Source organism: Gopherus evgoodei, chromosome 3 (genome assembly GCF_007399415.2).
Source record: "Gopherus evgoodei ecotype Sinaloan lineage chromosome 3, rGopEvg1_v1.p, whole genome shotgun sequence".
Classification (NCBI taxonomy): domain Eukaryota; kingdom Metazoa; phylum Chordata; order Testudines; family Testudinidae; genus Gopherus; species Gopherus evgoodei.
In genome coordinates, this window is record NC_044324.1 from 190834092 (window position 1) to 190860245 (window position 26154).

Below are 26154 nucleotides of genomic sequence, written 5' to 3' on the forward strand. Positions count from 1 at the left end.
TCTGGCAGGGTCCTACAAAGATTTGGCTAAGCATCAGACCCATAACTTTTCTTCATTTTCCCCGTCACTGGATTTATATGGAATTTGGCTACGCTGAGTTTCCTTTTACCTATAATTTGGTTATGTAACAGCTGGTTTGTAGTGTTCCTTTACATATAGTTTAGCTATGTAGAAACTAGTCTGGAGTAAGCCAAAGTACATGCAGTAGTGATCTTATGCTGAGATTTACGTGTTTTTATTTTCTTATCCTTGTAACATAGTGGTGCAGCAGAGAATAGATTCAGCACTCTTTTGGGTACAGTAGTAGGAAAGAGGAAACTTCTCATGGTATAATAGGCTGACTTATCTAGTTATACTACCAAAAAAAATCTAACAGTCAGCCTCAGACTTTCTTCTTCATTCAGACTGCCTATCATTTCTCCATTGGCAAGTCCAAGGTTTGGTACAGATTCTCCATGCCGTGTCCAGAGGCAGAGCCAGAATGCTTACATTCCCAGTCACTCCCATCCCAACAAACTCCTGTGGGGATCCATTTCTGGATATGTCAGATATATGTGTGACTTTCTGGGTATTATTTATCCCTTCCTCTCTTTGGTCTGTAAGACAAAATTGCCAAATATGGTTGATCTCATGCTTTTGCTAGCAATTTTGAGTGCACAAAACCTCAAAGTTTCAGGTTAAATGTGAATTTTGCAAGCTAATTTTCAAAACATTTTGCAAAGTTCAATTTCATAGAAAGCAAAATGTTGAGGACCTAAAAACCATGTAGTTCAGCTATGCAGAAATTGGTTTGGAGTACGCCAAACTACATGCAGTAGTGATGTTAATGCTGAGATTTACACGCGTTTTTATTTTCTTATCTTTGTAAACATAGTGTGCAGCACAGCATAAGATTCAGCACTCTTTAGGGTACAGTGGTAGGAAAGAAGAAACTGCTCATGGTGTAAACAGAGCTAGGAACATCATCCCTGCCCTTCCTGGCTAATAGCCATTGATGGATCTATTCTCCATGAATTTATCTAGTTCTTTTTTTGAACGCTATTATAGTCTTGGCCTTTACAACATCCTCTGGAAAAGAATTCCACAGGTTGACATTGCATTGCGTGAAGAAATACTTCCTTTTATTGGTTTCAGACCTGCTGCCTATTAATTTCATTTGGTGACCCCTGGTTCTTGTGTTATGAGAAGGAGTAAATAATACTTCCTTATTTACTTTCTCCACACCACTCATGATTTTATAGACATCTATCATATCTCCCCCTTAGTCATCTCTTTTCCAAGCTGAAAAGTCCCAGTCTTATTAATCTCTCCTCATATTGTCCTTTTCTTTACCTTTTCCAATTCCAATATATCTTTTTGAAATGGGGCAACCAGATCACGCAGTATTCAAGATGTAGGCATACCATGAATTTATATAGATGTGGAAAAAGCCTAAGTTGACAATTTATTTCCAGCAGCAAATTATATCATCAACAATGAAATAAACCATGTGGTGATTATGTATTTCCTGGGTAATAGAGAGGAAAACACTTGAGATCCGAGGTGAGTATGGCTTTTCTTACATCAATGAAGTTAATAATGATGCATTTGCCCTTTGGCTGACTTCAGCCACTCAGTAGCTAGAAATAGTTTCACATGTATAGCCAGAGTAATTTTAACTGATAACCATGTAACTTCTTGAAATCAGATAGTAGCTAATGTTACAGACCATCTTACACGAAAATTTGGTGGAGGGAAAAAATAATTCATGGCCATGGGAATTCACTGGGCTTTTCCCTGCACCATTGAAATCAATGGAATTTCCCCTCCATTAACTTCAATGGGAGCATGATAGACACCTAAGCTAGTATATTTGTTGTGCTGTGTGTGTGTTATGCACAAAACTGGCTTCTAATGGATCAGTGAGGAGCATAAGGTGCAAAGTTCAGGTCCAGATCCAAACTTCACCAAAGTTTGGGTGTTGGGGATATTAAACTCTGGGGTTTTGGTTTAGCTCATCACAGAGAAAGGGCCTAGCTGAATCCAGATCTGAAGTACTCCAGAGTTCAGTGGCATTTAGATTCAGGATTTTGGTTCAGGCCATTCTCTACAATGAAGAAAAGCATCTTGATTAGGGCACTGTCTTCACACGTAGCCACATACATCATTCTTCTAAATCATAGACTCATGCCTCCCCATACTGGGGGGGCACAATCTAAAGGGGAAGACACATGACTGCCTCACGTATCTCCTCTGTCCAGTGACAACCCCTCCCCACTTTGGCTCTGTGCCCAGCCTGGGCCTGCCATGCTCTTCCCACCTCATGTTACCTGGGGGGCGGAGGAGGGACTCTGTCCTTCTCTCCTTGCACTTCCCCCTCCCACCTGGCATGTTTAGCCGCTCTCCCTGGCAGCCGGGCAGGAAGCAGGATGGAGCCATTTCTGCCTGAGAGAACCTGACTGGGAGGCAATGGCAGCCTGCTCCCTGCCTGGGCTCTACTACCACTGACTGGGGCCGAGAGAGCCAGAGCCCTCTTTCCCGCTGGCACGCTCAGCTGCTGTCCCTGGCAGCCAAGCATGGGAAGGGAGCAGGCCGTCACTGCCTCCCAGCCAGGGAGAAGCAGCTCTGTCCCTCGCCCCACCCAGCTGCCACGGAGAATGGCTGAACATGCCAGGGGGAGGCACAGGGAGAGAAGAACAGAGCTCCTCTCCCTCTCCACCCCCAGCAGGCCAATCTGGGGGGCGGGACTTGACTTTGCATGCCCCCCTACACTTCAACTCTGTTCTAAATGCATGTCAAATGCTGTATGATGCCATTCCCAACACCAGCCATGTGGAGAATAAAACACATTAGGGCAAAGATGGTATTGCAACCCAGAGAAGACTTCAAAAAAATAAAATAAAAATAGACCTGCTGCTTGTTTGGAGTTTATCTCTTCACTTAAGAACTTCCATAAGCTCATGATAAGATCAGCCTAATAACTTGGTTTTTATTAAATAAAGAATAAGAAAATGTCATTATCTTATAGAAGAGACTGTCAAAAACTCTACCTAGAATCACTTGTTTCTACCAACCTATTGTTCATGATAGCTAGTGCACCAATGCCTGCAGAGAAGCCATTTTGTCTGCTGTTCATACTGACATTTCTAGGGTACCCATTGGCCATCTCGGAAAGCTGCTTTTGCAAAATGGCCAGAGAGACTTTGTTTGATGCTGTGAGCTCCTTCATTGAAATCATTTCACCAGAAAGCCTCCTCCCCTCTGTGTCACTGTCATACTGTCCATCAGTTTCCACAGAGATGTTATGCCTACGGAAGCGACTTCCTGGGGTGATGGCATTGCGACGACCAAGGCGGGCACTTGATTTATGGCACTTTGAGCAACACCTGCATCCAAACTTTTTCAACAGCCAGTTTAAAACTTGCTTGATTACAATTGATATGACATTAAAAAGGGAGTATATGCAAGATACACCCATTAATATAAACATGAAGTTTCCAAATCTGTATAATCCCTGATTTGATACACTGCATTTTGACTGCTTACCAAATCTCCAAGCCAATGGTGCTGAATGTGACAAACAATAGTATAAGGAGTCAATGTAGTTCCATCCTTCCACTGCTGTGTACATTGCTGAGGCACAGCAAGCCAGTGTAAAGGCAAAAATTCCCAGAATCAGCATCACATGATAAACGGATGGTTTCCATCCAGCAAGGCTGTCCACTTCAGAGATAGCTGATCCCCTTCGAAAGTTAGGGGGTAGAAGACCACTTCTTCGCAGCTGCCGCTCATGACAAGCCTTCATAATAAAAGCCAGGAGAGAGATATACGCTCCAGGAACAGATTGAAGAAAAGGATAGTCCCAGCACACCCGAATAGGCCATAAATTATGAGGAACACTTTTTCCAGCCACTGTTGCGGGTGTGGTCATTCCAAACCTGCAGAGGCACAGATAATGTAATTATAATCACGACATAGCTCTTCTGCATATACTCCTAGTATATCTTAATCCACCACATCCCCTTCACTTTGACAATTGGCTTGGAATATGTTTAACCAGCTAGTGAAATTGTGCTGTGTATAACTCAATTTGGACCAGCCTTAATTACAGTGAATTATTTCTTAGGAGGTGAGGAAGATTCCAGAATGCTGGACAACGTGACCAGGATTCAAGAGGGAGCAAAAAAGTCTGTAGGAGATGAAGTGTAAGTTATTAACAGAGAAGAGCTATTGTGTTTGGAGGAGCTATATTAGCAGCTCAGCAAAATTGGAATTCATAAGCTCAAATCACTTGGTAACGATGTTAAATTAATACACCACATCTTTGCTTCTGTTCATTCAAGCCAGCATGAACCTCTGGAAAGCTTAGTTCTCTATATCCAAGGTACCATTTCCTTAACTGCTGTAAATCATTGTAGCCCCACTCAAGTTAAGGTCTCACTATGATTATACCAACTCCTGCTAACAGATGACAGATTTCAATGTGTACAATAGTAAAGGAATTTGAACCTTGATTATCTTTTAAATGTAAGAGCACTTCCTTCAAAGCCTTCTGTTCAAATACAGAACCAGACTAACTGTCCTGAAAGTATCATTGCACGAAGGGGTATGAGTGAAATCGTGGCTCCATTGCAAAACACCCCTTGACTTCAGTGCTGTCATGATATTCCCTACAGGCACAGACCAAGAGTTAGTAAATAGCTAACATCTAGGTTTTGTAGCTCTAAACTCAGTTCTTTCAACTTTTAGAAGACAGAACTGTCTGTCTTCCAGATAATATATTTTTTGTTGCTGTGCATGTGAAATATTTTGAATAAGTTACATTTGTTTCATTTGCTTTTGGAAAGTGAGAAAAATTGTATCCAGTCATCAGACTTTTTCAATTTTTGATAGAAAAATAGTAGAAACTTTATTAAACCCCACCAGCAGTAAGAATTATGGAATCCTGTAGACTTAAAACAAGCTACTATACTAGTACAAGCTTCATGAATGGAATGAAAACCAAGAAAAAATAAAATATTGCTTCTGAGTTCAAACAAGCAGTTAATGTATTGTGAGCACATGATATCAAAACCTTAGAATCATAGAATATCAGGATTGAAAAGGACCTCAGGAGGTCATCTAGTCCAACCTCCCTGCTCAAAGCAGGACCAATTCCCAACTAAATCATCTCAGCCATGGCTTTGTCAAGCCTGACTTTAAAAACCACTAAGGAAGGAGATTCCACCACCTCCTTAGGCAACCCATTTCAAGTGCTTCACCACCCACCTAGTGAAAAAGTTATTCCTAATATCCGACCTAAACCTCCCCCACTGCAACTTGAGACCATTACTCCTTGTTCTGTCATCTGCTATCACTGAGAACAGTCCTAGATCCATCCTCCTTGGAACCCTCTTTTTAGTTTAGTTGAAAGCAGCTATCAATGGCCATATGCTTTTTAGACACAAACTTCCCCTTTGCAAATGTCATGTAAAACACATTAATAATGCTATATACTATAGTTTTCTTTTTTAACAGAATTGTTTAAATAATTTAATTAGATACTTCACAACTACCTAAAAATATCCTGTATTAGAATAGAATCATAGAATATAGGGTTGGAAGAGACCTCAGGAGGTCATCTAGTCCAATCCCCTGCTCAAAGCAGGACCAACCCCAACTAAAGCATCCCAGTCAAGCCAGGTCTTAAAAACCTCTAAGGAAGGAGATTCCACCACCTCCCTTCCATTCCAGTGCTTCACTACCCTCCTAGTGAAATAGTGTTTCCTAAAATTCAACCTAGGCCTCCCCCACTGCAATTGAGACCATTGCTCCTTGTTCTGCCATCTGCTACCACTGAGAACAGTCTAGCACCATGGTGCTTGGAACACACCTTCAAGTAGTTGAAAGCTGCTGTCAAATCCCCCCTATTCTTCTGCAGACTAAAGAACCACAGTTCCCTCAGTCTCTCCTCATAAGTCATGTGACCCAGCCCCCTAATCATTTCATTGCCCTCCTCTGGACTCTCTCCAATTTGTCTACATCCTTCTTGTAGTGGGGGAACAAAAACTGGACACAGTAACTCCAAGTGTGGCCTCACCAGTGCTGAATAAGGGGAATATCACTTTGCTAGATCTGCTGGCAATTCTCCTACTAATACAACCCAATATGCCCTTGGCCTTCTTGGCAACAAGGGCACTGCTGACTCATATCCAGCTTCTTGTCCACTGTAATCTCCAGGTCCTTTCTGCAGAACTGCTGGCTTAGCCAGTCAGGTCCCCAGCCTGTAGCGGTGCATGGGATTTCTTCTTTCCTAAGTGCAGGACTCTGCACTTGTCCTTGTTGAACCTTATCAGATTTCTTTTGGCTCAATCCTCCAATTTGTCTAGGTCACTCTGGACCCTATCCCTACACTCCAGCTTATCTACCTCTCGTCCCAGCTTAGTGTCATATGTGAACTTGCTGAGGGTGCAATCCATCCCATCATCCAGATCATTAATAAAGATGTTGAACAAAAACCGGCCCCAGGATCAACCTCGGGTCACTCTGCTTGATAATGGCAGCTATCTAGACATCCAGCCGTTGATCACTACCCGTTGAACCCAACCATAGTAGCTATGCCTAAGCTCTCCTGTAGCTAAGCTCTCCTGCCGACATAGCTTGGTCCCTCCTAGCTGGTACAACAGATGAGCCTTTCCGGGGCTCTTCCTACCTCGTCCTGTCTCGCTCCACTTAGGGGTGTGGTCATGACACCGTCTTTCCCTCTTATGCAGAAGGTTGCTTCCACAGTCTCACTAGGTCAAACATTTAGTTGGATCTTCCCAGTCCACTTTTCAGTGTCCACTTGCTTCCCCTTATCAGGGGAGAGAGGCAAGAAAAAAGGGTATCAGGCCCTTGGCCTTTTGGTTGGGTCTTACCCATAGTCCAGACTCTTCTCCTATAGATCCTCTGTCCCAGAAGCTACAGCCCAGCTACCTGCCTGCTGCCAGTCTCTCCTTCACTCTCCCCTGCTTGACTGTCAGAGTCTCCTTTTAAGCAGGCCATCCATTTGGAGCATGCTGTGCAGTTGCTGAAGGTCAGGGCCTTCTGGGCCCAGAACTGCTCCATTACTCCTATAGTCTTAGTGAGGGGTCTGTGAATCCCATCACAGGAGGGAAATCTTTAATTGCACACTGCAACTAAGAACATAAGAACGGCCATACTGGATCACACCAAAGGTCCATCTAGCCAGTATCCTGTCTTCTGACAGTGGCCAGTGCCAGGTGCCCCAGAGGGAATGAACAGAACAGGTGATCATCAAGTGATCCATCCCTGTTGCCCATTCCCAGCTTCTGGCAAAACAGAGGCTAGAGACACCATCCCTGCCCATCCTGCCTAATGGCCATTGATGGCCTAGCCTCCATGAATTTATCTAGTTCTTTTTGGAACCCTGTTATAGTCAGGGTTCAAACTAGTAAGAGAGAAACTTAACTTTACAGAGAGTCTACATATCATAGCAACATTAAAAAGCTAAAGTGTGGCATCTGCCAGCTGGAGAGATTTACAGAACTTCTAAAGAAAAGAGATTACAACCTCTTTTTTCACCTCCACACAAATCATGCTTGAAAACTGATTTTCCCCCCCTCCTATGGCTTTTGAAGGACTCAAGGACACTGAGAAAACATAAGTTGTCAATTATGTATTCAGATCTTTCCCCAGTAAGTTATGCTGTAGATCTTCAAAAGCGGACATTTCCTAAGAACTGGCATCCATGCTCAAGCTTTCTGGGGAATTCAAACCATTAGAAGTCATTATTCATTTCATAGTCTCATTGTGACAATGACTACAATTTCACCAGGTGAAAAACCTGTCTGGGAGGTTCTGCAAAGTTGTACAGAGATGTAAAATAATAAATAGCCTGTGTGCCAGACTATACAATGAAATGCTCAGAGGAATGGTAATACAGAGCCTTTCATTTCTAGATCACGGGGTCTAAATTTGGTCTACCATGGTAGTGCGCAAGAGTAACTATCTTCTGATGGCTGTTTGTTAACCTTTGAGAAAGGATCAGTCCAGTTCCTAGTGGAGTCAACATCAAATGGCAGGCTTGCTGGAGGCTTCAGCACAAAGGCCTAGGAGTTAAGGGGGGCCCCCAGAATTAAGGGTGAGGTGTTGTGCCTCTAGAGCACAACAAGGAAACTAAGGGGAATTTAAGCCATCTTTGTAACCTCCTGAGCGTAGGCTGTTCCAGGGGCTGGAGAGGCCTCCTCTTAGTGGTGGTTAAACTACAGCAGCCTGTCCAGGCTGTCCTATATGCTTCAGCATTTCCTGAAACTTCCACAGTGATGAGTGATGTGACTTTGCCTCAGATGTGCCCCTTCTATCTCTGGCCCCACCCTGGGACACCTTATACTTGAACTTCTGAAGGGTCCTTGGGAGGCAGCCTTATGCCAGTTTTTCACAGCACCCACATGGGAGGGAATCCTCCTCTAGTTAGATACAGGGCTTTTAAGGCCCCTTTTCAATGCTACTTCCCTTTTACATTTTGTAAACTAGCTGGAGGGAGGATAAGGATCTCATCCTAAATTTCTTTCTTTGTATCAGATATGTGGTACATCAGTGGGGCAGAATAAGGAAACTGTGAGTTCTGGGAGTTAGGTAGAACACGGCAAGCAAACGCTTACCAATCTTTTCAACAATTAGCCATGATACAGCAAAAGACAAATATTTTGTAAGGGACAAGAGAAGCAGGGAGAGAGCTAGAAGAACTCAATGAAAATGAAATACCCCTTGACAGATACACAATCCTACAGGAACAGAAGAAATAATGAGATAATTTGGAGACTACTATGAAAAATTATACATTGAACCTATGAAACAACCATGATCCTAAATAAAAAGTATAGCTCTGTATTTTGAATGGATACTCTCCTGCAAAAATGAACAGAGGAGCTAAAAGAAAATGTAATCCAGACTTTAAAAAGAGAAAAGAATAATGGATGCCATCAAATCATTAAATAGTAATAAGTAAACACGGCCAGGCAACATTGTAGTAAATTGCTTTCAAAGACTTATAGATGCTTAATGCTGTTATACAAGCTATACAGCATACACAGGATACTGAATAACATGTATCATGCAAATATCTTTCTGCAATCCTGTGTAGTATTGTTAATGGATGCAGAATCAGCAATTAACAGACTAGGTTGAAATTAGTCCAGATCTTTCAGCATAGTTAATAAATAATAATAATTTGAGATATACCCATCTCATAGAGCTGGAAGGAACCCTGAAAGGTCATTGAGTTCCAGCCCCCTGCCTTCACTAGCAGGACCAAGTACTGATTTTGCCCCAGATCCCTAAGTGGCCCCCTCAAGGACTGAACTTACAATGCTGGATCTAGCAGGCCAATGCTCAAACCACTGAGCTATCCCTCCCCCTAAGTTCTTTTGAAACATACATTTATTAGTCCGGAGGGCACTCTTTGCCAAAAAATTTAAAATTCTGCACACAATATTTTAAAATTCTGCAAAATTCTGCAAATTTTAATTGTCAAAAATTACAGTACATAATCACACCAGTTTCAATTATTTTGGTAATTTATTTCAAAATACCTGTCAGCAAGTATGTCTGTAACAATACAGACACACACAAAAATCCCCCCAGCATTAGAGAGTTAAAGAAATCCCCATGACACCCCAGGTCCTGTTTCTCTGCCCCCTTCCTTCCCCCAAGCCCAGCCAGGGGGCTATACACCCACAACCCCTCCCCCAACAGAGCCCAGCCACTACACCCAAACCTCCTCCCCACCAGAGCTCAGCTGTGGGGCCCCCCCAGCCCAGATACCTGCACCTTCTGTCATAGTACAATTCCCAACTCTGGACCTTAGCGTCCAGGATATGGGTACTAGCCTAAAGTCCTCTAAGCTTAATTACCAGCTTAGATTCTGTAGCGCTGCCACCAATCACGAATTCCAGGGCCTGATATCCTCTGGTCCCCCAAAACCCTTCCCTGGGGACCCCCAAGACCCAGATTCCTTGAGTCTCACAACAAAGGGGAATAAACCATTTCCCTTCCCCCTCCTTTCTTCCTCCCAGCTCTTTCCCGCCCTGGGCACACTAGGAGACCACCGTGATTCAACTCCTTGAATCACCACCCTGAGAGAATGTTACCTTCCCCCTCCCTTCTTCTCCGGAGAGAGAGACAGAGATAAACGCAGAGAGCAGGTGTTTCTTCCCTCCTCCCTTTCCTTTCTCCCACCAATTCCCTGGTGAGTGCAGACTCCCTTCCCTGGAGTCTTACAAAAGATACCAAAATAATCAATTAGATTTAAAAAAAAAGAGGAAAACTTTAATAAAGAAGGAAAAACATAAAAATTGTCTCTGTAATCAACATGGTAATATACAGGGTTTTTATAGCGTATAGACAATAGAAAGAAGCTTTCCTCCAGCAGAAAACACAATTTAAGCTACTTCCAGCAAGTACACATCTGCAAATAAAGAAAAACAAGTTAAAAGACTATAACCGCCTTTTACTTACTCACTATTCTGATAGATAAGAGACTGTAGCAGGGAGATTGGCAGGAAACCTGGTTGCACCTCTAGTCCCGTCCAGGACCCAGAGAGAACAACACACAAACCCAAAACCACAAACAAAGGCTTCCCTCCACCTAGATTGGAAGTATCTTGTTTCCTGATTGGTCTTCTGGTCAGGTATTTGGTCCCTGTTTGTTAACTCTTTACAGGTAAAAGAGACATTAACCCTTAACTATCTGTTTATGACACCTTCTTCCCACAAGACCAGCTGCAGAGCCCCTCCCTTACCCAGATACCCACACCCCCACCAACCCAAAGCCCAGTTATAGCCCCTCACAGCCCAGGGATCCAAAGAGAGAAACAGCCTAATGCTTGGTCCCAGGGTTGCACAGAGATTCCTCTGCGCCGCCCTCTCATTCCCTCAGGGCATGCTGGGAACTGCAGCTGCCAGGAACCAAGGGTGGCTCTATGTTTTTTGCTCCCCCAAGCACAGCAGTCAGGAAGCCTTCAGCCGCTGGTCACGCGGATTTGGCGGCATTTCTGCGGGTGATCTGCCAGTCCCACGCCTTTGGCATACCCGCCGCCGAATTGCCGCCAAAGCCGCGGGACCGGCAGACCTCCCGCAGGCATGCCACCGAAGGCCGCCTGACTGCCGCCCTCACAGCAACTGGCACGTGGCCCCCCCGGCTTGCCCCAGGCACGCTTGCTGCGCTGGTGCCTGGAGCCGCCCCTGCCAGGAACCCTCTAGCTCCCTCTCCCTTCCCCTAGCATTGTCTTCTATGTGTGAGCTGCCGGGTCCAGTGGCCCCTAGTGACAGCCAGCAGCACCCATTTCTGTGGGGGGAAAGGAAATTCTGCGCACACGTTCATTTCTGCAAAATTCTGCATTGCACAGTGATGCAGAATTCCCCCAGGAGTAAATTTATACAGTAGCTAAGGATCTGGCCCATTTTACAAACATACTACACATCAAGAACTTGCTTCTAATCTCAGTTACACCAATGTAAATCAAAAGTAAACTCTACAAAAGTTACACAGTTGGAGCCATAGACTCTGAGCAGACTCCCCCACCCCGTTCCATAGGGTGGGCAGGAGTCATGGGGGCAGGATGTGGAGCTTGAAAAGGCATAGTTAGGCCAGGAACATACAGGTCCTCATCACTATATTGAATGACTGCTCTGTGATCCCCTAGATACAGGACCATTAGTTTTGTTATTGGCGGTCAGCCCCCAGCTGTTACCTGGGAGGCCATAGGAAGTCCAGTATGTTGCCAGTGCTTGAGATTCTTTTGCACATAGAATTTCAGCCAGGGCTGGACAGTGATGTGAGAACCCCCAGCCCTCCTGCAAATTTCAGCTCTGGGGGGGGGGGAGGGGGAGAGAGGGAGGGGATGAACTCCTATCTGAGTGGCTAATTTCCCCACTCACCTCCTGGGAAGAGCAGCCAATGAGGGCTGCTGTAGATGCAGGCACTGCTCTCTACCCCTCCCACAGGACCCAACACCATTCTCAGAGGATGGGAGGGGTGAAGAGGGAGCAGAAAGAGCACAGCAGCTCCACTTCCTCATTCACCCTCCTCTCCTGTGAACCAGACAGCTCCTTTCTGCTCCTCTCCCCTCCCCTCTCCCTCCCTGCAACATCAGACCTGAGAAGGGGACTATGGTGGACATATGGCCTAAGCCTGGGAAAGGGGAAGGAAGAACCCCTGGGAGCTGCAGCAGAAGCAGGGCTGGTGCTGGGGCTTGACAGAATTAATCAATTGGCAGGCAGGGGGACAGGCAGATGTGAGGGTGAGAGATCCTGCAGCAGGGGCCAAAATTGCCTTTCCAATACATTTGGGAGTGGGAAACAGTAATGGTCCCACATGTGCTTTGGGTAGGGTAGCCAACCTTCCAGAATGTCCCGGAGTCTCCAGAAATTAAAGATTAATCTTCAATTAAATATTGCCATGTGATGAAACCTCCAGGAATATTCCACACAAAATTGGCAACCCTGGCACTGGGAGAGTTAAAAAAAAATCAAAAGAGAGACCAAAACACTATTATCACATGATTTTTGTGCTAATCTCATGATTTGTGGGGGTTCGACCATGATTTTTGAACCTTTGAGGCTGGCAATAGTGGAACCATGCAGTCTGATTTTGCAATGCCTTGCTTCTTGTCTATGCAAAGTGCAGAGCAATGGTGAATCAGACTTTCAGAGTGCACAGCAAAAACGAAGGCTGCCTCAGACAACTTTATCCCGCCAAACTTACTTTAGCTTTGATGAAATATAGATGAAAGCAACCAATTTAAGCCTCTGTTAATGAAGACCATGTTTAACTTTAAGCTTGTGCATACTCCACTTGATTAAGGGGGGAGGGATAGCTCAGTGGTTTAAGCATTAGCTTGCTTAAACCCAGGGTTGTGAGTTCAGTCCTTGAGGGAGTACTTTAGGGAACAGGGGTAAAAATCTATTTGGGGATTGGTCCTTCCTTGAGCAGGGGGTTGGACTAGATGACCTCCTGAGGGCCCTTCTAAACCTGATATTCTATGACCAGTAAGACTACACATGTGCTTAAAGTTAAGCAGGTATATGGTGCTGAGCCAGCAAGGGTTAAACAGCCACCAGACTGTGTGACACAAAAACAACCTGTAAGGACTTATTGAAATGATAAACAGGGCCATTCCTTGTAGACAGTTAGGAAAGCCATGTTAAATTGACTAGAGTTCTTAAAATATAGGCCTGTATTCCTAGAGGATTAGGAATAGATACTAATTGTATTTCTCAGTATTTACCTATATCTTGTTAGAAATTATCAGGGTAACCAGATTAGCTTGTGGATGCTAATTCCCATTCATGTGTTAATTATATTACATTATGCATATGGATGGTTCAATTAACCTTAAGATCCAAGATGTAAGATACTGCAGGAAATAATATTACTTGCATTGTCTTCAGTTTAAATTGTCTGTGTCATAATGGAATGCCTTGATAGTCTGAATGGCTAATTGCCTTATGTTAATGAATACTACTAGTTTACAGATATATACATAGAAAATAGAAGTTGAGCTTCAAAGCAACAGTATACACTGCCTATTCTTCATCCAGGAAGACCCCTGCTGCAATGTCTGCTAAGATGCTATCAGCCTGCTAGAGAACTATAAAGGAAGTTTCAGGCCTGGTCCTGTTTTATCTCAGATCAGCTTAAACTTTGTCAGAGGAAGTTCAAGCCACAAGACTGAGGTCTCCTCTGGATTAGTCCTGCACCTTTTCATGGAAGAATTTGAACAAACTGTGCACATGGACTGCCTATTGGACTATAACCCATTTAACCAATTCTGGAAGGACTTATACAAATCATCAACTTCACCATCTCAGTAATGAAATTGACCTAAGAACTTTGTTCATATCTTTATATATATATAATGATCTTTTAACCACAGTAACTCTTTTCTTTTTAAATGAATCTTAGATTTAGAAAATAAGAATTGGCTGTAAGCATGCATTTGGGTGAGATCTGAAATATTCATTGACCCAATGGGTAATGTGTCTGATCCCTTGGGATTGGTAGATGTTTATATATGGTGAATAAGGTTTTAAATAACCCTCGCTATACTTGGCTGTCTGGGTGGGAGCCAAAGGCTGGATTGCTTAAAGGGAACTATAGTTTAGCTTCTTGATAATCAGTAAGGTATTACAGAAGCTTTTTTGTTATTGGCTTGGTGAGTCTAATTATAGAATAAACCACCAGTTTGGGGGATTGTCTGCCTCTTCTTTGCAGTTTGCTCTGACTGAGTATTCTCAGTATAGCCCCTCCAGCAACCATGGTCACAAGGTGACTAAGTACTTTGCCGACTTGAGGTCTTAGTGTTGCTTCTCTCCTGCTCCTACCCCCATTTCTATAAACCATAGTGCGATCCTACTCTCAATTTGATCTACTTTCCAAATGCTACATCCTTTATGTCTCAAACACAAAACCTTTTCTGTCTAGACTAGTTACTTAATAATTAATCATTTGGATTATTCTCAGGCTGTAAAAGTTAAGTGGCCAAATTCATCCCTGCTTTAAATTCACTGGTGTGAGGAAAGTTACATTGGTGGATTAACTGATGGGTAAATTAGCCTTGTTGAATCCAAACAGAAGCCAATTTATTTCAGGGCTAACTGCTAAAGGACATTAGATTTATCTTAGCTACACTAAAGAGAAGTTCTAATTTAAGCACTTGGGGAGTATAGCTTTAGGTTATCCAGATCAATTACAGTATATATGAGTATTATGGCAATCTCTTGAAAACCATTAGAGAGTGTGTTGCCATTAACCTTAGCTGGAAAGATAGAGACAATCCATGAACCTCTTGCCAGGACCTGTTTTCTGCTTTCCATACTTATCTCTTCAAATCCAGAGAAGAAAATGGTTTCACATCCTACATATGTGGTGTTAATTTCCAAACTAATCCACAGGGATATTTAGCATTTCTAATGTGCCAATCACTGACAGACTTCCAATTAGATTAACAAGATCTCATACACAATATTATTCCAACATAGATGTGAAATTTGCCACCGCTGTAGGATTTTCCCCCCCGCCTTGGGATTTTATAGAAAACTGTTTCTCTCCACTGCTGAGTTGTGCAGTAATCTTATGTTTGCCCAATTGATTTTTCAGAAGTTTTGGATTGAAGGTATATAACAAGTCAGCTAAAAAAGGAGTGGGGAATTTTAAAAAAATTTACAAAATGATATTGTCCCTTTCCCACCACTCCTCCCACAGCTATATCCCCATGTATCCTCAGTTAACAAATGGTTCATAATTGCCAACTGCTCCCAAGTGTAGATTCCACCCAGATAGTGATTCGTGGTTTACAAAGAAACACTATTTTCCAGCTCCAAAATAATTCCTGATTTATGCTTTCAGACCAGTTCAGGTATACAGTGGTTGCTTAACTAATTAAATTCAAAAGACTGTGTTAATGCAACATTATTACTGCAAAATTTAAATCTCAAAGTCAGAACATGCAAAAGTTAAGGATCCAGCAGTAACATTCTCAGCCCTTTTTCATATCGTGTATATTTTGCCAGGACTCCTTCTATATTTCTTTTGGATTTAAACAATATAACTTATGAGAATCCAGTATTCTGCAACAGAGCTGGTCGAATAACACAAACATTGATTTAATAGAATTATAGAACTGAAAGGGCCCTTGAGAGGTCATCCAGTCCAGTCCCTTGCAATCATGGCATGACTAAGTATTATCTAGACCATTTCTGACAGGTGTTTGTCCAACTTGCTCTTAAAAATCTCCAGTGATGGAGATTCCAAAACCTCCCTATGTAATTTATTCTAGTGCTTAACCACCCTGACAGTTAGGACGTTTTTCTTAACGTCCAACCTAAACCTCTCTTGCTGGACAATTTCAGCCCATTGCTTCTTGTCCTATCCTCAGAGGTTAAGAAAAACAATTTTTCTCCTTCCTCCTTGTAACAACCTTTTACATACTCGAAAATTGTTACCATGTCCCTCTCAGTCTTCTCTTTTCCAGACTAAACAAAGCCAATTTTTTCAATCTTTTCTCATAGGTCATGTTTTCTAGATCTTTAAATAATTTTTGTTGCTTTTCTCTGGACTTGCTCCAATTTGTCCACATCCTTCCTGAAATGTGGCGCCCAGAACTGGACACAATACTCCAGTTGAGGTCTAATCAGCACAGAGTAGAGCAGAAGAATTACTTCGCATGTCTTGCTTACAACACTCCTGCTAATACATCCCAGTAGGATGTTTGCTTTTTTTTTCCAATAGTGTTACAATGTTGACTCATATTTAGCTTGAGGTCCACTATGATCCCCAGATCCCTTTCTGCAATACTGCTTCCAAGGGAGTCATTTCCCATTTTGCACATGCACAAATGATAGTTCCTTCCTAAATGGAGTAATTTGCATTTGTCCTTATTGAATTTCATCCTATTTGCTTCAGACCATTTCTCCAGTTTGTCCAGAACATTTTGAATTTTAATCCTATCCTCCAAAGCACTTGCAACCTCTCCAAGCTTGATATTGTCCACAAACTTTATAAGTATACTCTCTCTGCCATTATCTAAACCAGAGATCAGCAACCTTTGGCACACGGCTCACCCGGGTAAGCACCTTGGCAGCCCAGGCCAATCTGTTTACCTGCCACGTCCTCAGGTTCAGCTGATTGCAGCTTCCACTGGCCATGGTTCACCACTCCAGGCCAATGGGGGTGGCGGGAAGCGGCAGCCGGAACATTCCTCGGCCCGTGCCAGTCCCCTCTGCCCCCATTGGCCTGGGACAGTGAACCGTGGCCAATAGGAGCCATGACTTGCCAAACCTGCGGACACGGCAAGTAAACAAAATGCCCGGCCTGCCAGGGTGCTTACCCTGGTGAGCTGTATGCCAAAGGTTGCCGACCTCTGATCTAAATCATTGATCAAGATATTGAACAGAACCGGACCCAGAACTTTTCCCTGCAGGACCACACTCGTTATACCCTTCCAGCATGACTGTGAACCACCAAAAACTACTCACTGGGAATGGTTTTCCAATCAGTTTTGCACCCATCTTACAGTAGCTCCATCTAGGTTGTATTTCCCTAGTTTGTTATTGAGAAGGTCATGCGAGACAGCATCAAAAACTTTACTAAAGTCAAGATATACCACGTCTACCACTGTTACTTATCACCTTATTATCTTCTAGATGTTTCCAAACTGATTGCTTCATTATTTGCTCCATTATCTTTCTAGGTACAGAAGTTAAGCTGGCTGATCTATAATTCCTTGGGTTTTCCTTATTTCCCTTTTTATAGATTGGCACTATATTCGCCCTTTTCCAGTCTTCTGGAATCTCTCCAGTTTCCCATGACTTCTCAAAGACAATCGCTAACGGTCAGATATCTCTTCAGTCAGTTCCTTGAGTATTGAAGCATTTCATCAGGCCCTGGTGACTTGAAGACATCTAATTTGTCCAAGTAATTTTTAACTTGGTCTTTCCCTATTTTAGCCTCTTCTGATCCTACCTCATTTTTACTGGCATTCACAATGTTAGATGTCCAATCACCACCAACCTTCTTGGTGAAAACATTTTCTTTTATTATTTTTCCTCCCTCATTGAGCAACAGGACTACCCTGTCCTTGGTCTTCCTCTTGCTTCTAATGTATTTGTAGAATGTTTTCTTGTTACCCTTTATGTCTCTAGCTAGTTTGATCTCGTTTTGTTCCTTGGCCTTTCTAACTTTGTCCTTGCATACTTGTGTTATTTCTTTATATTCATCCTTCGTAATTTGACCTAGTTTCCACTTTTTGTAGGAGTCTTTTTTGATTTTTAGATCATTAAAGATCTCCTGTTTAAGCCATACTTCCGATCTTTCCTCCACAGTGGGATAGTTTGCTCTTGTGCCCATAATAATGTCTCTTTGAAAAAACTGACAACTGTATTCAATTGTTTTTCCTCTTAGACTTGCTTCCCATGGGATCTTACCTACCAACTCCCTGAGTTTGCTAAAGTCTGCCTTCTTGAAATCCATTGTCTTTATTTTGCTGTTCTCACTCCTATCATTCCTTAGAATCATGCACTCTATCATTTCATGATCACTTTCACCCCCAAGCTGCTTCCACTTTCAAATTCTCAACCAGTTCCTCCCTATTTGTCAAAATCAAATCTAGAACAGACTCTCCCCTAGTAGCTGTCTCCACCTTCTGAAATAAAAAATTGCCTCAAATACATTCCAAGAATGTATTGGATAATCTGTGCCCTGCTGTGTTATTTTCCCAATAGATGTCTGGGTAGTTGAAGTCCCCCATTACCACCAAGTCCTGTGCTTTGGATGATTTTGTTAGTTGTTTAAAAAAAGCCTCATTCACCTCTTCTTCCTGGTTAGGTGGTCTATAGTAGACCATGACATCACCCTCGTTCCTTACCCATTTTATCCTTACCCAGAGATTTTCAAAAAGTCTGTCTCCTATTTCTATCTCAACCTCAGTCCAAGTGTATACATTTTTAATATATAAGGTGACACCTCCATTTTTCCCTGCCTGTCCTTCCTGAGCAAGCTGTACCCTTCTATACCAATATTCTAGTAATGCATATTATCCCACCAGGTCTCTGTGATGCCAACTATGTCATAGTTGTGTTTATTTACTACCATTTTGAGTTCTTCCTGTTTATTCCCCATACTTCTTGCATTACTATACAGACACCTAAAATACTGATTTGATTCCCCCGCCCCAGTTCTGTCTTGTCTCTCCCTTATCCCTGCTATAACAGCCCATGTTCCCCCCCCAAATTCCAAAGGTCTCCATGTTCTTGACTTACCTGTGGGCTTTGGTCACCTGCCCCTTTTGAAGCTATTTTAAATCCCTCCTCACTAGGTCTGTATCCAAATATGCTCTTCCCCTTCCTCGATAGGTGGACCCCATCTCTGCTTATCTTCCTGGAACAGCATCCCATGGTCAACGAAGCCAAAGCCCTCCTGGTGACACCATCCTCACAGCCAGGCATTCACCTCCAGGATGCATCAGTCTCTGCCTGACCCACTACCCTTGACTGGAAGGATTGAAGAGACAACCACCTGCAGTACCTCGCAGTATCATTAGCGCCCACATGCATGAGTAGCATGGGGTAGTAGTCAGAGGTCCGGATGATCCTCAACAATCCCTCTGTAATATCTCAGATATGGGCCTCTGGCAGGCAGCATAGCTCCCAGGAGGTCATGTCAGGGTGACAGATGGTTGCCTCCGTCCCCCTCAAAAGAGAGTCACCTACCACCAGTACCCTACGTTTCCTCCTGGGAGTGGGGGCATATGGCTTCTCCTCCTCCTTCAGGGGTGATTCCTCATCACTCATTGCCAGAGCAGCATATCGGTTTTCCATCACTATGGTGGATGGTTTGGGAGTAGGAATGGAGCACTGCCCGCTGCCAGAAGCAACTATCAGACAGTGTCCTCCCTGTGACAGAGCCATATCCTCCTCCCCCCGTGGCATGACAGCAGTCCTCTGTAGCAGGATAGCCTCCTCAGCCTTGGATGTCTCCATGTGAATACTCTCGATGAATTCCACATGGGCATGGATGCTGCTCAGCCTAGCCACCTTCTCATTTAACTCTCCCACCTGCTTCCTGAGAGGTTCCACCAGCAGGCAACTTTCACACTGGATGGTCCCCCCAGCCTGGCTTTCTATGAGTGGGAAATGCAGGCCACAGTCTCTGCAAATCCACACCAGGATCTGGGTAGAGGCATCCAGGGTTAGGTTGTTTGTCTGGATACAGGCACAGGTGGAAGAGACAGGAGCAGCGTTGGCACTGGCGATGCAGCTTTTCCTAACCATAATTATTATATTACATCTTCCACCCACAAACTCCCTCCCAAACTCCCCTGTTTGCTGTGCCCTCTAAATTCCCCTGTTTGTGGTCCCTTGCTTGCTTAGCCTCTGGCTTTTAAGGCCTTCTCTCCTAGGTCAGCCCTACCCTCTCATTAATCACACAGGGGGAGTGTGATCACAAGGCTGATTGTAGCTGATCAAAGATGATCAAGGATGATCTAGGGAACAAAGGCTCAGAGAGTCCTCAGATGCACAGTCCCAACTGACCCAGTAACTGAAATAACTGAAATAACCAGAAAGAGAAAGTATCAGAGGGATAGCTGTGTTAGTCTGGATCATGCATCCGACGAAGTGGGTATTCACCCACGAAAGCTCATGCTCCAAAACTTCTGTTAGTCTATAAGGTGCCACAGGACTCTTTGCTGCTTTTTCAGAAAGAGAAAGAAACTCACAAAGAGCCAAACAAACTCACTCAGCCCAACTTAGACTCACAGACTTTAAGGTCAGAAGGGACCATTATGATCATCTAGTCTGACCTCCTGCACAATGCAGGCCACAGAATCTCACCCACCCACTTCTGTAACAAACCCTTAACCTATGTCTGAATTATTGAAGTCTTCAAATTGTGGTTTGAAGACCTCAAGCTGCAGAGAATCCTCCAGCAAGTGACCCATGCCCCATGCTGCAGAAGAAGGCGAAAAACCTCCAGGGCCTCTGTCAATCTGCCCTGGAGGAAAATTCTTTCCTGACCCCAAATATGGTGATCAGTTAAATCCTTAGCATGTGGGCTTGTTCGTTCAGCAGGGGGATCTCCTTCTCCCCCTCTCAAACGCCCTTCTTTGTGGACTCCTGTTCATTTGCAAACATTTATATGAATAAAAATGAGTTTGCGCCACTGATATTTGCAAGATCCTATTTGCTGATTGTGAATATTCAAGTGGCTACCAATGAAAATATTTGTGAATAACAAAAGTTTCCAATATTTTAGCATTATAATTTGTCTGAAAGTTCACCCCAAAAATAATGACTTTGCTAGTTTCTATTCTTTTGTTTTCAAAGTTTTTTGTTATTTAATAAAAAGGCAGACAAAGTAGCATGTGGTTTAGGTGACCAACTACTCCCCATAAATAATTAACTGTAGATAGTCAAAGTGAATCATTTGCCAAAAACTCATAGGCTGAAATTTGTTTACATAAACTATTCCTTGACTATTAAGGGTAAAATACTTGAAGAGAAATTAGGCTATATTGACAAAGGAGAAAAACAAGGGATAAATTCATTGGATAATTTATTTACAGTGTATAATTAAACCCACTCTATTACTATATTACACCTCTAGTCAGAAATAAAGGAATAAAAATTGCTACATATGTGCAACATGAGACGGGATTCTGGCTTGAGCCTTATTTTTTGCAGTGTCTGGCTTTTTGCAATTTTACCTTCTGCTACTTTAACATTAATGCAGAATTTTGCATTTAATTTCCTGATGAAAGAAAACAATTGCTTGGGATAATTAGACTTCAAAATATACATCTCAATTAAGAGAATGTGCTGGGGAACAAGGGAGTTCCTATTTTTGCTACTGATTTTATTTGTTTGTGGACACTTGAGTACCGGAACATTTGGTTATGTTGCAGTGTCAGTATCTTCAAAATGGAATAATGTAGTTTTGTTTGTAAATGGAAGTGCAGAATATTACAGAATTAAAAATTGCATAGAGAGCATTGAAATTTTTTTCCATACCCACAATTTTCTCCTCTCTCTGCAGTAAACAATCTTTGGGTCCTATTTTGCCTATGGTATAGGTTCCTGACTTCATGGTGGGTATCAGGACTTCCTTTTCAGTTGGTGGTCAGGGTATGACCATGCTGTTAGCTGATTCACGGCGGCTTCCTGTAATCAATGGTGTTGCTTGTTTAAATCACATGATCACAGCCTAGATCTGTCATGCTGCCTGCATTGGTGCGTAACAGTGAGTGCCTACCTCAGGGCAGAGTGTCAGGAAACAAGGCAGATACCCCAAACTGGTATTTTCTATAATGTCCCAGAAGTCTTTTCAGGGTACCCAGATTGTCTCTGGCGATCTCTGCTTTGCATCTGGCACGCTTCCCTGTAAGAGTCCAAACAGTCCAGAGAAGGAGGATCTTTCCTTCTGACAGAAAAGCTGACAGCGTGTCTACCCACGTGGGCTTTCCCTTTGATAGTCAATGAGGAATGCACCTTGAATCTCTGATCTCTGGTCATTACACACAATGGGCATTCACTTTGAAATTATCACTTTTTGTGATAACATCCTTCATTAGATTTCACAAGGCTTCTGTGATGGGTTATTTAGTTACAGGGGTATACACAATGTAAATGTTTTCTGCTACATCATAACAGGATATAGATAAGAAAAAGCAATGCAAATAACATCCCATTAGTTTTTTGACGTCTAAACACCAAATACACTCTTCTACCTTCAACAATCACTTTGATCTATACTAATACACAGGTGAATTGGCCTGAATACACTCTGGCATGACCTAGTCTGCCAACAGCACAAGGTCTTTGTCTCCCACTAATGGGAATGGATGGTTCACAGAAGAAGTTAATGAGTGAATTACAGCTGCCAGTTTGGGGACATTGGCCCCAATTCGATTAAAGCACTAATGTTTGTTACCAGTGGTTCTCAACCAGGGGTCCGGGTCCCCTTAGGAGAGGCCTCAAGAAGGTTTCAGGGGGGCCTCCAAGCAGAACCAGCATTAGACTCACTGAGGCCCAAGGCAGAAAGCCGAAGCCCCATCACATGGGGCTGAAGCCCAGATCCCTGAGCCCCGTTACCGGGAGCTGAAGCTGAAGCCTGAGCAATGTAGCTACATGGGGGCCCCTGTGGCATGGAGGCCAAGGCAATTACCTTGCTTGCTACCTACTAACCCAGCCCTGACTTTTATATACAGAAAACCAGTTATTGTGGCACAGGTGGGCCGTGGAGTTTTTATAGCATGTTGGAGGGGGGCCTCAGAAAGAAAAAGAAAGGATATGCAGCAGAGCCCTTAGAGCATATTCCCAACTGTGAGCATGTAAGTAGTCCCATTTCAGTCAATGGGTCTACTCACATGCTTGCAGTTAAGTACATGTTTAAGTACTTTGTTGATTTAGGGCTGTATCTCTTTAATTCAAGCAGTCGAAACTCTCAGCTTTTAGATGGAGAGATCTAAGGATCAATCCCTGCTGATGACCTATAGCAGGTGGCTATTACTTGTATTTGCAAAAAATCAAAGCAAAGGTTTTGAAACATGTTTTACCAAGGTTTAACTAGGATGCCAGTAGTACAGTGTGAAAAGCTACTACAGGTCACTGAAACCAGGAAGCCAGGACTTACAAAACAGATAAGTAAGACCAAGGAAAAGTCCTCGAGTACCCCTGGACCATCCCTAGCTATTCTGGGGCTCTACGCAGCCCTCCCCCCCCATGGGGGGACTGGCCCCAAGTCTCTGTGGGGGGTGGGGACTAGCTTGTGGGGCAGGGGGGAACCACCCCCCCAGCACTCACCAGTGGCATGGCTGAGGCCAGGTCCCTGCACTTCCTGTCACTGATGAGTGCAGACGCAGACCTGCTGCAGTCCTAGGGGGTGGGAAGAGGTGGGGCTGGGTGGGGGCTGGAGCAGTACACAGCTGCACAGGTACCCCAAGTTTCCTGGTGCCCTACACAGCTGCGTACTTTGCATATGGGTAAGGATGGCCCTGCATGCCCCCACCTCTTTGCGCCAGCCAGCGAAGTGAGACAGGTATACAGCTGGCTACACCAAATGAAGGGTATACTAGAGGGCATGTACCCCTGAATTCTGTGTGCTTGTCTCTTTGGCACCACCATGCTCATAGAGATTTAGCCTTGACAGGTACTGAGTAATAAATCTTAGAGTTGACTCCATTCTGAAGGATAAAAAAAAAAATCAAAATGTGTTAGCTCTAATAAATCCACTCAGAACTGCCTCTGCTTTTGATTTAGTGCAAACAAACAGAGAGCATGCAGGTGTTTAGCATATGTTATGTCACTGAGCTATGTTATTAGTACATTAGAGCTGATTTTGTATTGCACAGCCATTAGCATTCAATACGTCAATCAACTGCACTCTAATTCCAGCTCCCTCTGTCTAACCACTTAAACCCAACAGCCTCCTTTAATCTCAAGTGTTCAACATTTCCTTTATCCAAACAAAAATAATTAATAGAGATGTGTTGTTGCAAACCTGTTAACTACAGTCCTTCAGCAGTATTTTAAGGACAGGTGCTAACACTGATGAATTGCTCATACAGATTTTCCTAGCTGGCCTTGTAATTATTACCCAATTTATCAGCATCTTGCTTTGTTTTTTTAAATTAGTGACAGATAAAGCTGGGTTTTTGAGGGATGAGCCAGCCTAAGTGAATAAACTCTAACAATAGCCTTCTGTGTCCCTGTCACACACTTTTAATTGTTCTTGCTGTGCCTTCTGTCCCTTCTAGGGCTGATTCTGACTGTCTTGCTAGACTTCTGTACTGAACTCACCTCTCTGATATTAGATCCAATCCTTCTAAATTGGCCAGAGCAAGCTTAAGCAAATATAGATGCCCCTGCAAACCAGTTTGATTGCCCCTTGCCCTTATCAAATGCAAAGTCCAAGACACAGTTTATGCTTTCTTTCCCCTTTCACTCCGTTGTGCAAAGCTGGTTGGCTGTGCCAGCTGGGGGCTTGTGAGGGGAGAATGGAGCAACTGGTGTCTAGAGGTGGCATGTGTATTGTGGGATGGTGTTAGGGAGTTAGTGGATAGAGGCAGGGGCGGCAGAGCCTTCCCAAAAGTGGCCCTGTCCCCACCTCTCCTCTACCCCCCAAGACTCCACTCCTTCCCCAGAGGCCCTGCCCCCAGCCAAGCCAGAGCAGGGCCAGGAAGCCCACCTCCCCTCCTGCCCAGGGTGGGAGGAGCCCAAAAGCAGCCCCCTGTGCATGTCCCTGTCCCCTGAGGCTCCCCCCACTCAGGGTAGATAGAAGGACCCAGGCTCCTCACAGCTGCCTGCCTGGCTCTTACCTTAACCCAGCTCTGGCCAGGAGGCAGGGCCTCAGAGCCACAGCCTGGCCATGGTAAGAGCTGAACAGGCAGCTGTGGGGAGTCGCAACGCAGCCCCTCCATCTGCCCTGGGTGGGGGGCTCTGAGGATAGGAACACAGCCCAGGGGCTGCTCTTGGGCCCCCCACCCAGGGCAAGGTGCCATCTCAGTGGGGATAGATAGGCTTGGTAGATGAGAATAAGGCACTTTCAACTGCAGTTTGCCCATTGATATTCATTGGATGGCTGGGCACAAACCCCAGACAAGACCTCATGAATCCAGTATTTGTTTGAATTGGTGCAAAGCTTGCAAGACACTCAAGATCTGAATTTATATTGAGCAGAAACAATTGTTCTGTGTATTTATTTTTAGATGCTAATTAAAATGGTTTGCATAAAGAGCCATGATATTATAAAACTAAATGGCTGCGTTATAATATGCTTCCAATTGCCATTGATTTTACTGGCAGTAATGGTTTCTTTTAAGTATTTGAGGCAATACAAAGTGTGCAGAACAACATTCTGCACTGCTCCACTGGACCAGAAAGAGATACTTGATATACACAATTGCTGCTTCAAAAGATAGCAAATATGGAAAAGAAAAACATCTGTATGGTTTCAATACGTGTTATCATAGACAATCTCAGGCTATATAACCTATGACCAGTGTCTGTATTAGGAGTAGGACCAGGTAATAGTGCTCTTCAAAACAGATCTCAGTAATCCTTGCAGATTACTCCTCCCAAGAAATGAAGTCAAATGTAGTGCCCACCAGAGTAAAAGTGATGATGACTATAAGCAAAGACCTTTATATAGCTATGCTTAGGGAACAGGACTTAGTTATCTGGTATTGAAAGTCAAACATCAGAAGATCAGAAGAATTGCCCATTGGTCCATCTTGTTAAATGTCCTCTCTCGCCAGCAGCGGCCAGTGCCAGCTGCTTTGAAGAAGCTGTGAGAGATCTGGCAGCAGGCAGTTATGAAGTAACCTCCCCACAAACAAATTTCGTTTTACACCTGTTATGTTCTGAAACATGAGGGCTTGTAACTCTTTCAAAGAGAACAGAAGTCAGTCAGCATTCAGCAATACTCAGGGCCAGGCCTCAAGGAGCAGACCTGGGCTGGGGGGAAGGGGAAATGAACAACAAAGAGATCCTGCTCGCATTGAAATAAATATCAAAACTCAATGGGAGCAGGATTGGATCCTGGCACCTCTCAGTAGCTTTATTTGTGTATTGTTAACAGTCCTTGGCACACATTCCTAACTTGCTAATTATTTAGGATTGCTTCTCCCTTTTTCGATATGA

General features: G+C 43.6%; 1 pseudogene; it reads right to left on the minus strand.

Moving 5' to 3' along the window:
* Nucleotides 1-3025: 3025 nt before the first annotated feature.
* LOC115647590 overlaps nt 3026-26154 on the minus strand; it is a 54183-nt pseudogene continuing 31054 nt past the window's right edge.